Consider the following 12,897-nt stretch of genomic DNA (forward strand, 5'->3'; position numbering starts at 1 on the left):
GGTTTGTAACAAGAGGTGGGTTTGGCCTCTTGGAGAGTAGAGTTAGTTGACTATAGTTAGTCAAGAGTTTTTGAGGTTATTGATTATTGAGTTATAATCGTGACATAGTTGTTAAATAATAAAACAAGGTTTTTCCTTCCTTGAGTGAGGAAGTTTTTAACAAAAAGTATTGTGTAGCTGTTAAAGTATTCTGTCATATGCAAATATACAAGAACCTGGTTCTTGTTCTAGGGGTAAGGTTTCTTCAATTGGTATCAGAACTGGTCTTTCTCGTTAAAAGATTAATATCTTGAAAAGAATCAATGGCAGCACCACCAACTCCACAAGAAGGAGCTTCACAAACTCGACCACCACTGTTCAATGGAAAGTACTACGGATGGTGGAAAAATCGCATGATAGATCACCTTATCGGAGAAAACCCTGATCTATGGGGAGTTATTCTGGACGGACCAACCATACCTATGAAAACTGGAACTGATAGAGTTACCAAGATACCAAAAGAAAGGAAGGAATGGGACGTTGCTGACAAACTAGCTATCCAGAACAATGCCAAGTCCAAGAAAATCTTGATATGCGGTATAGGTCCAGATGAATACAATCGAATCTCATCATGTCAGGATGCTAAAGCTATATGGGAAACTTTACAAACTGCTCACGAGGGAACAACTCAAGTAAAGAAGTCTAAAGTAGATAATCTAAACAGGCAATATAAATTGTTTCGAATGGCAGAAGGTGAAACTATACAAGAAATGCACACCAGGTTCACCTCAATCATTAACGAGATGTACTATTTGGGAGAAATAGTTCCGAATGGAAAGGCAGTAAGAAAACTCTTAAGTGTTCTCCCTGAATCATAGGAAAGCAAAGTTGAAGCAATCACTGAAGCTCGTGATTTGGATGCGCTAGCTATGGACGAATTAATTGGAAATCTCATCACATATGAACTCAAGAAAAATCAAGAAAAAGAAATCGGAGGGAAGAGAAAAGAAAGGAACCTGGTCCTAAAAGCTACTGTACCAGAAGACTTTGAGGATGAAAATATTGCACTAATGACCAAAAGATTTTCCAGAATGTTAAAGAGAGGGGAAGTATTTCAGAGAAGAAATCCTCAGAAAACAAATGAGAATACCAAAGAACAAGTGTGTCATAAGTGTGGAAGTCCAGATCACTTCATCAAGTTTTGCCCACTTTGGGCTTTGGAGCAGAAAAGAGGCACCTCGGAAATATTAAGGGAAGTCAAGAATGACAAATATATTCCCTCAAACAGACGAATGACGAATCAAGAGGCAGATCTGTCCATGAAGAAAGCTTTCGCAGCAATGGGAAATCTGTCTGAAGAAGAATCTGAGGATGAAGAACTGGAAAATAAGTCACTTCTTGCGATCGAGCAATCCGATGAATATGACTTTCTTGCTCTAGTCGCCATATCAGAATCAGAAGAAGAAGGGAGGAACATCTGTAAATCACAAGAAACAATCCAAGCACTTATGGCCGGATCAGATTCTGAAGAGGATGATGAAGAACACATACATGGCAAGGTAAGTCTTCATCACGTAAAAAATAATCTTAGCTCATATTCAAAAAGGGAATTAGAATCATTATTGTACACTCTCATTAATGCATATCAGTCTGTAGACTCAAGAAGGGAATAATGGAAGACTATGCATCACTAAGAGAAGAAAATGAAAATCTTGAAAAACAGAATCACCACCTTTTAAGCAAGATAACAGAGCTAAATAAAAACTTAGATTCCATGATTAAGAAGAATGAAGAACTGAACAAAGAACTTCATATGTCTAAAGCTGAAGCTGAAAATAGTATGAGATGGACTATGTCCTCCATATTACTCGATAATATTCACAAGAGTCAAACCTCTACAAAACATGGAATAGGTTTCGACAAAAATCCCGAGTAAAAAATCCCAACATAGATTGTCTATGCGTACATTGTGGATTTATTGGGCATAAAAGTTACGATTGTCATAGGAAATTAACTGCTTATAAAAATAATCTAACCTACTTAAGAAAGCCACATCCTAAGAGGGTTACAAAACAAATTCCTAACACCAAACCCCTCTCTAGATGGGCTAGGAAGAATCTCATTCATCTTTTTTGTAATAAACAGGGACCCAAGTGGATCTGGGTACCCAAAACTAACTCATAAATGTTAATTGAAAGGATTAGTGAGGAAAGAGCTGAAGCAATGGTACATGGACAGCGCGTGCTCGAGGCACATGACTGGGGACAAAAGTAACTTTCTCTCACTGAGAAACTTCAATGGCGGAAACGTGACCTTTGGAAACGGAAAAAATGGAGAAATACAAGGAATTGGACAGGTTGGATCAATGCATACTCATGCAATTGACAATGTGTACTATGTGAAGGGACTACAACATAATTTGCTTAGCGTATCTCAAATGTGTGACAAAGGAAACAGTGTGCTCTTCACAACTAAATAATGTAAGGTGACAAACTCAGCCTCCGGGAAACTGATTCTTCTAGGAAAAAGCCATAAGAATGTGTATAAGACAAATATCATGAATCCTAAGGAAAATACACTCAAGTGTCTCAGCGCAGCCACTGACTGGTCTATTCTCTGGCACAAAAGGATGGGACACATTAGTCTTTCGACAATAAACAAACTCATATCCAAGGATCTAGTTCGAGGGCTTCCAACCAAAAGCTTTAATGATGATAAGGTCTGTGGAACATGTATTCGAGGGAAACAAGTAAGATCCTCATTCAAACCTAAATTGATGGTTAGCACTACCAGGCCACTAGAACTACTTCACATGGATTTATGCGGGCCGATGCGCGTACAAAGTAGAGGAGGCAAAAGGTATGTATTCGTAATTGTAGACGACTACTCAAGATTCACATGGACATTATTTCTTGCAACAAAAGATGAGACATATACCATGTTCGAAATCTTCGCAAAACTGGTCCAGAAGAAATTCAACAAGGAAATCACTAGAGCATCCGCTCTGATCATGGACTAGAGTTTGAAAACTCAAAATTCTTGGAATTCTGTGCCACAAACGGCGTTGAGCATAACTTTTTAGCACCTAGAACACCACAACAAAACGGTGTAGTTGAACGCAAAAATAGAACACTCGAAGATATCGCAAGAACCATGCTGATCTCAAGCAATCTTCCAAAGACTTACTGGGCTGAGGCAGTAAACACGGCATGCTATCTTATAAATAGGTGTATGATCAGATCGGTGTTAAACAAGACCCCATATGAATTGCTGAAGGAAAGAAAGCCAAACTTGACACATCTTAGAGCCTTTGGGTGCACCTGCTATATACATAACAATGACAAAGATATCTTACGAAAATTCGATGCCAAAAGCGATGAAGGAATTTTTCTCGGATATTCATCACAAAGTAAAGCCTACAAAGTAATTAACAAAAGAACAAATGTGTGGAGGAAAGCGTCCATGTTATCTTTGATGAAGGAAATAACTCAACAGAAGAGAATTCAGAGGATGATCAAAACGAAATAGGAATGACAAACCCATCAGAATCAAAAATCAATGAGCCAGATTCCCACATTCCCTCAAAAAACACCTGCAACAGAAGATGAAAATACTATTGAATCAGGTCCCCCTTCCTCTGAAAACACCCATGAAAATCAACCTCACAGCTGGAAACACCAAAGCTCACACCCCATCCAAAATATTCTTACTCCTTTAGATTCAGGAATCCAAACAAGATCCAAATTATGAAACATGTGTGCATTTTCAGCTTATGTATCCTTAATTGAACCAAAGAATATAAAAAAGGCATTGTTGGATCCTGACTGGATTACTGCTATGCGGAAGAACTGAATTAGTTTGAACGAAGCAGAGTATGGAACCTGGTTCCACGACCTCAAAACAGAACAATGATAGGAACAAGGTGGGTTTTCAGAAATAAACTTGACGAACAAGGGCAGGTCACACGCAACAAAGCCAGACTAGTCGTGCAGGGATATAATCAAGAAGAAGGAATAGACTATGATGAAACTTTTGCTCCCGTAGCAAGAATGGAGGCAATTAGAATGTTGATAGCATATGCTGCTCACATGGAATTTAAGCTTTATCAGATGGATGTTAAAAGTGCCTTTTTAAACGGTTATCTGCAAGAAGAGGTATATGTGAAACAACCTCCTGGCTTTGAAGATCTTGAACACCCTGAATATGTATACAAACTGGATAAAGCACTGTATGGGTTGAAGCAAGCACCAAGAGCATGGTACGATCGATTGTCTACATTCCTTCTCACACACGGTTACTCTAGAGGAAAAATAGACAATACGCTGTTTCTTCGAAAGCAAGGTAAAGATCTATTTATAGTTCAGGTTTATGTCGACGGTATCATTTTTGGAGGAATGATGAAGTACTAGGAGTTGAATTTGCTCAACTAATGAACATCGAATTTGAGATGAGTATGATGGGTGAACTAAACTTCTTCCTAGGACTCCAAATTAAACAAACCCCAACAGGTACATCCATTCATCGACAGAAATACATCAAAGAATTGCTAAAGAAATATGATATGAATGAAGCCAAAACAAATGACACGCCCATTGGCACAACAAAAAAACTTGACAAAGATGAACCTGGTTCTCCAATAAATGATACAAAGTATAGAGGGATGATCGGATCACTCCTATACTTAACTGCTAGCAACCTGATATTGTATTCATCGTTGGTTTATGTGCACAATTTCAGTCTTGTCCTAAGGAATCTCATCTAAAGGCTGTAAAAAGAATTCTGCGATATCTTAAAGGCACAGTTAACCTGGTTCTATGGTATCCTCTGGAGACTCATTCGATTTAATCGGTTTCGCAGACGCAGACTATGCAGGTTATTTGGTAGACAGGAAAATACTTCTGGAATGGCACACTTCTTAGGACCATGTCTGATATCCTGGGCAACTAGAAAGCAGAACTCTGTAGCTCTTTCTACCGCTGAAGCAGAATACGTAGCTGTGCTTCTTGTTGTGCTCAACTCCTCTGGATAAAACAACAGCTTGAAGATTTGGTATCAAGATGGGTGCATTCCCATCAGATGTGACAATACCAGTGCTATGAACATGGCTAAGAACCGGTCCAACACAAACACCAAACATATAGACATTCGCATCACTTTCTTCGAGATAATGTTGAAAAAGGGTTCATTATGATGACATTCTGCAAGACTGAGACCAGATCGCTGATATCTTCACCAAAGCACTAGGAAGAGAATCATTCCAGAAAAATCGTCTTGCTCTAGGACTTGTATTTCAAGACTGATAAATTGTCTTTCTCCTTTTTTTTGATACAGGTTGTAAACTTTGAACCTGCTCTCCTTTACTCATCATGGTACCTTTTTTCGGTATACATCAAAAGGACACAACCTATGGACCTGTTTTAAATGACATTACCCATCATCTCTCATGACTATGAGCAAGAATGCTGACATGACTAGAACCGGGTTCTCAGAATTTCAGGTATGCATCTCATCCCACATAATAATTATCTATGCAATACACATTTATAGCTAACATTGTCAATTTTCAAAATGCATAAGACACCTGGTCCACCCTTCATTTTCATATTCTACGCGGGAAAGTTTCTACAAAAATTGTACTTATTTTTATCTTTTCCCATAAGTCACCTCTAAAGAAAACCCAACCGTCACTCATCAATGTCAGACCCTTATAATTACTTTCTCCTTCCCAATATTTCCTTTTAAAAGATTATTCCAACACTTCATCCCTCACAAATCAAAAAAAAAATTCAAGCAGTCTCCAAGAATTCCAATTTTTCTTTATGGCTAAACGCCTTGTTGCCTACTCCGACGATGAGAGCTCTTCTGAGTCGACGGGATCCCGGTCGATGCTACCATCCCCCAATGCACAGTCTCAGGGGGAAGAAAATCACTCCACAGACACCTCCATCACTTCACTACCCCATGACTCAACCCCCACTGATCCCGTCCCGCTTGCCACAGTCACCATTGCCGACATACGCCTCAGGCGAACCCTTCACTTCATCTCCATCATTCCCATTATCAGAAACCCCAACCCCAAATCGCCATCCTTCTCTACCACTGTCACCAATTGAAACCCCTATTTCCACCACCGGCACCACTTCTCCTCCGTCACTACCCACTCACCCACTCGAACAAAATCTTGATGATGTTCCCCTTAGTGTTTTACATCCTCAGAAACCAAAACGACCACGCAAGCATATTGCAGTCAAGCAGAAACCCTTTCGCAAGCCACTTACTCGTAGTGCGAGTCAGGCCCAACTGCAAGAGCGTCTAAAGTCAAGGGCTAAATGCCGTCGTCTGGGTAAGTCTTTGTTCCACCATCCTCATCGCCGATCATTCTTGATTCTGAGTCTGATGATATCTCTGCATCTATCCCTTCTGGATCCCATTCCCAGTCAAAAAAGGCAAGTAAAAACATGAAAAATTTCTTGGAAATGGGAAAATAAAAGTATTTCAGAACTAAATCTGTGCTTAGGGGTAGAATTTTTCACCTGGATATTCTTTCAATAGATGTGGTAAAACGGGTATGTGAGTTGCTTAACTTTCAGGGGTGGGGGGATTTATTTCTTGATACTATGTTGCTGGTACACGAAAAGGAAGTTGTGGAATTCTATACAAATCTAAAGGTTTTGGAAGAAAATGTGGTGACATCCACGGTGAACGGGGTGGAGTTGGTTTTTGATCGTCGTCGCCTTGGGGAGATTCTATGTATACCCTCTGTTGGACTTGCTGAATATGTTTGGGCTACAGATGAGCAGTGTATTCTCACAACCACATTTTCTCAAGGAAGGGTTACCTCCATGGCTAGGAAGGTATTGAAAGGTGAGATGGCATCTGTGCATAAATTGTTGTTCGAACTGGTTCATAAGGGGGTGTTACCTAGGGGTCATAGGCGACACATAACGTCTTTTTGTGACATGGGAATTGCCAATGCCTTAGAAAGAAAGGAGCCCGTCGATTGGCCGAGTCTTATGATCAAACATATGGCCAGAGTCGCTGATCCACAACCTGGTTCTCACCAGTTGGCATTTGGAAATCTTCTCACAAGAGTGTTCACTGCGTTTGATGTCCCATTGGGTGAGGGGCGAGCCTTAACGCGTGCTGATATGATCACTCCGTCTACTCTTGCTGAGTGTGGATTGATTGCTGACCCTGCACAAGTCCCTATTACCTATCCAAGGGCGTCTGGCCCTGTTACTCGTTTACTCCAGGATCTACAGGCTGCTAGGGACCAGTGTGAGACTTTACAGAATGAGAATATGTCCTTGCGTGCAGAACTAACTGCATCTAAAGAAGAGGTTGGGAGATTGAAAGATCAGTTGGTACAACAACAGCTTGACAACAACGCTCGAATGGACCGGGTCCTCCAGTTGTTTGTTTCTTCTTCATCCTGTCCTCCGAACCTCAACCAATCTTCCTCTTGACTCTTGTTGTCTGCTCCAGCTTCTTATGTGTCTTTGACCTAACGACCTTTGTTATGCTTGTTTTGTGTTTTTGCTTAGACTGAATATTTTTTTGTGGGGCTCTGCATGAGCTTAAAATCTTGATGTATCTTGGATTCTCTGTTTCCTGTGTTTCTGCATGCTGCTTTTCTTGTTTCCTATGTTTATAGATTGATGCTTTCATTTGCCTAGAGCCATCTGGTTGTGATCTGCGCGATGTTGCTCTTTCAGAGCTTTGAGTTTTGGTTAGCTTTGTTCATTCTGTTTACTTCTTTTTGATATGCCAAAAGGGGAAGATAGTATTATATATCAGTATTGTACATATAACAGTTGTGTGCATTATATTATAATGGATTTGTATAGGAAAATAGGAGTAGACGATTTGTCATCATCAAAAAGGGGGAAAATGATGATTTATGAAGTTTTGATGATAGACACATCTTGATATGCAAACCGATTTCAAAAGGGTTTCAAAAAGAAGAGTCAAAAAGGAATTGAAGCAAGAAAGCAGAGCTAAAGAAGGAAACAAATAAAAGAGGAAGTTGTGTACTAACAGGATTTGTAATAAAAGGTCAAAAATAAATCCTTTCCTTTTCGTACACAACTTTATGTCGTTTCCTTGCATACATTGGACACCAATCTTTCAACTCTATAAAAGGATGTCAAAAGCAGACAAGACTGATTATCTTTTGCAGCATCAAGAAACGAGAGGAAGAAAGAGTAAGAAAATACGCAAAATCCTACTATATTGAGAGTTCTTAGGAATAGAATTCAAGAAGTTCTATAGTTAGAATTTCTTGTGTGAGAAAAGTGTTTTTGATTCATAGTTAGAATCATTGTCATAGATCGTTTGTACAAGAAGTGAGTTTGGCTTCTTGTAGAGTTGAGTTATTGAGAGGTTTGTAACAAGAGGTGGGTTTGGCCTCTTGGAGAGTAGAGTTAGTTGACTATAGTTAGTCAAGAGTTTTTGAGGTTATTGATTATTGAGTTGTAATCGTGACATAGTTGTTAAATAATAAAACAAGGTTTTTCCTTCCTTGAGTGAGGAAGTTTTTAACAAAAAGTATTGTGTAGCTGTTAAAGTATTCTGTCATACACAAATATACAAGAACCCGGTTCTTGTTCTAGGGGTAAGGTTTCTTCACAACCAATGTATGAAACATGTCTAACATAATATCAAATGTAAATGCTCGGTCCTTTCATAGAACCATAAATATATATCTCGTCCTCTCGTGGAATCCAAACCACTAGTATACCAGTGTGGTACCCAACTCATTCATGGTTAGTGTTCCAGTGTTGTCCCGAGCCAACCAACAATCACAAATAATTATGCACAATCACATAGCACAATGAATAATACCACCTGGAAACCACAAGTCACCATAATAAGTTCATTGTATGAGATCATATACATGATGTCATTTCATATGTCTCTCTATCGTGCATTGCACAAATGAAACTACTATGTAGTAGACATGCATATATACATAAACTGAAAATATACAACCATCACCTATATGCATATACTAATAGCCTAACACTGGACCCTTTTTTATGAACATACATTTGTTCCCCCGATTACCACAAGTCCCAGAAATGGCTATAAACCATCAATTTCATAGCACTTGACCTTACAATTAACATTAAATCACCCCAATAAGGAAACTCAAGATTAACAATCATAAACTAGAGAACCACCCCTAGTCATTATCTTTTCCCATCCTAACATCAATAAATAACAACCTTTAACTATCCAGACTCCTTGCTCGAAGGCCTAGGCATGAAACCTCCTGTCAATCTACAAAATACCATGCAATAGAAAACTTATTTAACTACTCAATTAAGAAAGCATAGCCTACTTAGGCGCCAAACATCTACTGTAGAAGTCTGATCGCAAATCTTGAACCATTTGTGAAGCTTTAGCTTGTGCTTGGTCTACAATAACAAATAAAACACAACATTCAATCGAACAATGGCCTAATAAATCCCAAAATACAACCCAATCCTAACCCCAGGCCAATGTATGATCAACTTCCCCAACATAAGGCTTTTTTCACCATGGAATCATGTCAAAACCCTCAATAACCTAGATTATAAGGCTTAAAATCAATGTTAAAGACCGGGAAGTAATAATCTTACCTCTACCAATGATTTCCATGGAAAATTAAGTGCAAACAACCCAAAGTTGCCCGTCCCAAGTCTAAGAACACAAAGCGCAGAAAATAGGGGTTTGTCCTGCTTCTGCACTGAAACCCCTTTTGCCCGCTATAGCAGTCTGAGTGTCACTATAGCGGGATGCCTCCCGCTATAGTGGGATCGACAAAACATTAGACCCTCAAAATTTTGAAAAAATAATTTTTACAACACAACCTATTCCCTTGACGTCCCAATAAATACCTTCCACACCAAGATCAATTTCAGGAATTCTACCTACCAAATTTGATTCTGAAAGCCCCTATAGACTCCTTAATGCCTTAGATACAAGTAAATCTCAACAAAACATCAACATTACACCCCATCCATTCCTAGATGGTCGTAGACCTCACCTAGCCAGTATTCCATTTGAGGCAGACCTAGCCGAAAAAATTTAAGCCACTACCCAAAAAGTTTTCTTGCCCAAACTCTTCACTATTGGCCTACTTATAACGAATGGGTTAGGTCATTACACTATGGTCCATAGATTATTCTAAGAGCTGTAAAATCTATCCTTAAGAATCAGGCTAACTTCTGAGTTTCAGGACTTTGATCAGCGGACCAAACCACTATTTGTAAATATTCTACGACCCATATACTATGCCCTCAATACTCAGGAAAGATTTTGTGTTTCTAAACATTGATCTACGAACTTCGTCTATGATCTATAAAAGCTTTTATGACCCAAAAACAATACTCATAATTCTCATACCAAATTCTTAAATTCTCTGAAGTTGGTCTATGGATCTCATCTACGGTGTGTGGTTCCTTTTATCGCCCTTAGATGGTGTCCATAAAACATAGAAAATTCTGAACTTTTCAAGGTCTGATATGGACTTTTTTGGGATCTTTTCAAGGTTTGATATGGACCTCGAAACTTTTAAGGCTTTACTGTGCTTGAATGTCCAAATCCATTTAGTACATGATTAGTACTTTGAGATGTCTTTTTTCATCTAGCACTAAACACATGATTATTAAAAGTTGTTGACCACATGTAATTGAATATTATAGAATTATTCAACCAACCGTGTTCTTCAATATTGTATATTGTAAGCATCATCTTTCATACTTCTTCATATAGAATTACATTCATAAATGCATCTGTTAAAAATAATAACGAAGCTTTGTTATTTTTGAGTGAGTTCAAATGAGATGGGGCATTACGAGATATGTCACTGACAAAATTTATGTCTAATGCTTGACATCAGTTGTCTACTGGCAATTGTCATTGCTCGAGCTTTGTTAGTTATAATATGTGGGGTAATACTTTCCATTGACTTTAAAAATGTCAAGAATAACCATATGAAGATTCAAATAAAAAAGCACAATAAAATATTATATTTTGTCCATGATGAATAATTCCACTAAATTATGCATAAATCATATTATCCTTATATGTTTGATATATGGTATCAAAAAATGCACGATATGACCAAAAAAAGTCTGGTTAATTCCGGATCATCCATCTCTCCATACAAAAAAATACGTATACGCCCTTCAGAATCAAGTTGAACATCCTTGTAAAATAAATCTCACTCATTTGTCTATTATAATTAATATTTATTGTATTTTTAATTATTTATTAAAATAATTCGTCCAATATATTTTTATTTGTCTTATATAGTTAATTAAACCTAATTACGTATTAACACTAATGTGTGAGTGTAGATCATTTTAGTGGTAAAATCAAATGACAAATTTTTAAAATTAAATTATTTCCAAATAAAAAAACCTCATCAATTTTAAAATGGTTATCACTGGACAAAACCAAAAAACAAACCACCTATTAATTTTTTTTGACTCCATCTCAAATAACAATTAGTTAATCAAAAACTTAAAATGAATATTATAATGGATAAATTTAAATATAAAAAGAATCAAAGGAAAAACTATATTAATAACAACACCTCCAATATTATAAAAATGATTGATTTCATCCAAAATAATAATTAAAAATCCATATCAATTCTATTTTCTTTCTACTTTTTGAGGTTGAGGGAGATTGGGGATTCCATACACTTCTATGAATATAGATATTTTCTCTTTATTTTCTTCTACAGTCCTAAAAAAAGTCTAATAAGATACTATAAAAACATCAACTTTTGTTTAAAGAAAATAATAACTATGATATCTCAATTTTTCCTTTTCCTCATTCAACATTTACTCAATCTTTGCTAACGGCAATTTTGTTAACAATAGCATCCCTTATTGCTTCTGTGTTCATTGAAGCACTTCTAGTCTCAAGCTCAGACATATAATTTTTAACTTCTTTTCTTATCATATCTTGCAAACTACCAAAAATTTTGGGCTCAACAACTCTTTCTTTGTACTTGTGACCAACATTTCCACTGTGAGTTATTGAAATTTGGGGCATAAAATTTGATGGAGTGGGTTTAGATACCGATATAGGTGCCAGTTGACCTATTTGCTTGATTCGATTCACTGGATTCAAATCCTTGGTAGATCTGAATCTAGGTAAAGAGAGACTCAAATATGTTGATGGATCGGGTATTCCTGGTGCAACTGATGAAAGAGTAAAAATTTCACCTATTGGGGCACTGGGTGGATAATGACTCAATTGAGGTAACCTAGATAAACCCAAATTGTTTATATTAGATACATATAGACTCAGAGATGTTGCTGGCTCATGCATTACTGGTGAAACTGATAAAAGAGGCAAAATTTCACCTAGTGGGGCAATAGGCGGATAAAGACTCAACTGAGGGTAACGAGAGAAACCGAAATTGCATAAATCAGATCCATGTAGACTCAACAATATTAATGGATCGGGTATTACAGGTGAAAATATTGAAAGAGGTAAAATTGATTCTGTGGGGCAATGTGCGGATACAAACACAACTGAGGGAACCTATCAAAACCCAAATTGCTCGGATCAGATCTATATGGACTACCTGAATTTTTACCCGCCCCAATACTGAATGATTTCTTCAATGGAGGTTGAGGATTTTCCAATGTCAAATCTTCTGACATCGAAGGGCATTTCCGTTTAAGGGTGGAATTCCAATGATTTTTTATTGCATTATCTGTTCGACCTGGTAACAAACGGGCTATCTTAGTCCATCGGTTACCCAACTTGGCATGAGCTCTGATAATAGTATTATCTTCTTCAAGAGTAAAAGGTCGATGCTCCACTTGAGGATTAAGCTGATTACACCACCGGAACCTACATGATTTTCCAGATCTACTCGAAAGCAATTGGCCAATAAGAGACTAGTTCTCT

At 37.7% G+C, this 12,897-nt stretch overlaps 1 protein-coding gene across 1 annotated transcript in view; it reads left to right on the forward strand.

The window, feature by feature from the left end:
- The first annotated feature begins 1,440 nt into the window (after positions 1-1,440).
- Positions 1,441-12,897, forward strand: part of LOC125838361 (protein TONNEAU 1a-like) — a 1,213,107-nt gene continuing 1,201,650 nt past the window's right edge. The window contains exon 1 of the mRNA XM_049517433.1: positions 1,441-1,444. The gene's annotated coding sequence lies outside the window, so the exon portion shown is untranslated. The remainder of the gene's footprint in view (positions 1,445-12,897) is intronic.

Source organism: Solanum verrucosum, unplaced genomic scaffold (genome assembly GCF_900185275.1).
Source record: "Solanum verrucosum unplaced genomic scaffold, falcon-dt-bn FXZP01000150.1, whole genome shotgun sequence".
Lineage (NCBI taxonomy): Eukaryota > Viridiplantae > Streptophyta > Magnoliopsida > Solanales > Solanaceae > Solanum > Solanum verrucosum.